The 1486-nt window shown below is 47.3% G+C and overlaps 1 pseudogene; it reads left to right on the top strand.

Annotated features, from left to right (window-relative positions):
* The first annotated feature begins 1095 nt into the window (after positions 1–1095).
* LOC102840875 overlaps positions 1096–1486 on the top strand; it is a 70858-nt pseudogene continuing 70467 nt past the window's right edge.

The raw sequence follows: 1486 nt of genomic DNA, 5'->3' as shown, positions 1-1486 counted from the left end.
CAACATAGGCCCAACCTCCTTCCTCAAGCAAGGAGAACATAGAAGGGGGCACTTGCCCCCCAGGTGCAAATCCAAGGGGATGCCAGATGAGGCAAGGTATCACATTCCTATTGTTGTTTTTAAGTACCCTGGAGTCAATTCTAACTCATGTTGTTGTTGTTAAGTGCCATTGCATCAGTTCTGACTATAGCAACCCTGTATAGGGTTTCCAACAAGCTGCTGGTGGATATGAACCAATGACCTCTTATTTAGCAGTCCAGTGCTTATCCTACAGCACCACACCAGGACCCTATGACATTCCTAGACTTCACACAACTGAAGGACACCGGCCTAAGGCTCCCAGATAAGAGGAGGGATGGCAAGTCTTCTGACCCAGCGCTGCTTTTAGCAGTAACTGCTGGTGGTGGTTGTGTGCTATTGAGTGGGTTCCAACTCTTATTGACCTGGACTAGGATTTCCGAGGCTGTGAATCTTCACAGGAGCAGAAAGCTTCATCTTTCTCCCATGGAGCAGCTAGTAGATTTGAATTGCTGACTTTGTGATTAGCATCCCAGCTCATAATTCACTATGCTACTATTCATCTTAAACTGAAGTGTGTGTATGTGCAATTTAGAGATTGCCCGGAGTGGTCATTGCCCTTGCTACACTCTTATCTCCAGAGCTCCACTGGTAAGACACCTCTACCAACTGCCTTGATTTCTCCATCACTCTGACTCCCACTGCTTTCTCTCTTCTCATAACTCTACATTTTCAGTTTGCAGGTGGCTCCTGTTCTTATTTTTCATTGTTCAGAAATTAGAAAATAACTTTTTTCCCCTATCATTACCAAGTGACCTTGGGAAACAGGGATGCTGGAAGTGTGGGCTCAAGTGTCTGTACCTTGAATAGGTCCTGACGATCCCACTGTTTCGACACCATGATAACTATCTCTCTCAAGAAAAGTGATATTTGTTCTTTATACTCATTTAAGAAGACAGGGCGTGACACGCAGGACACGATTTCTGGGAGTACGGCCTGGAAAAGTCAAATGGCTATCCGCACTGCCTCTAAACCTCATTCGGGTTCTGTTCTCCTGCCTGTCGGAACTTCTCCAAGATGTCAGCCTCAGGCCCTCAAGGCCATACCTGACAAGTGAAGAAAAAGGCTGAGGAAGAGGATCCTCTGGACCAGCTAATCTCCCGCTTAGGCTGTGCTGCCTTCCATTATGCTGTGTAGGAGTGCATGACTCAGCATCAGGATTGGCGGCAGTGCCAGCCACAGGTGCAGGCCTTCAGGGACTGAATGGGCGAGCAGCAGGCAAGGCGGCGGGATGAGCTACAGAGGTAAAAAGAGCAAGTCAGTGTTCACTGCTAAGACCCCAAATCACCTATTCTTAGAGGACAGCCCTGCAGAAACCAGAACCCAAGGAAATCTTGGAGGAAGAAAGTGTAAATAGTGAAACTGTGGGCCAGAAAGTGTAAAATTTGAGGCTAGTGTTGGGACTGGA

Source organism: Chrysochloris asiatica, unplaced genomic scaffold (genome assembly GCF_000296735.1).
Source record: "Chrysochloris asiatica unplaced genomic scaffold, ChrAsi1.0 scaffold00142, whole genome shotgun sequence".
Taxonomy (NCBI): Eukaryota; Metazoa; Chordata; class Mammalia; order Afrosoricida; family Chrysochloridae; genus Chrysochloris; species Chrysochloris asiatica.
This window is presented reverse-complemented; position numbering and strand designations above follow the sequence as displayed.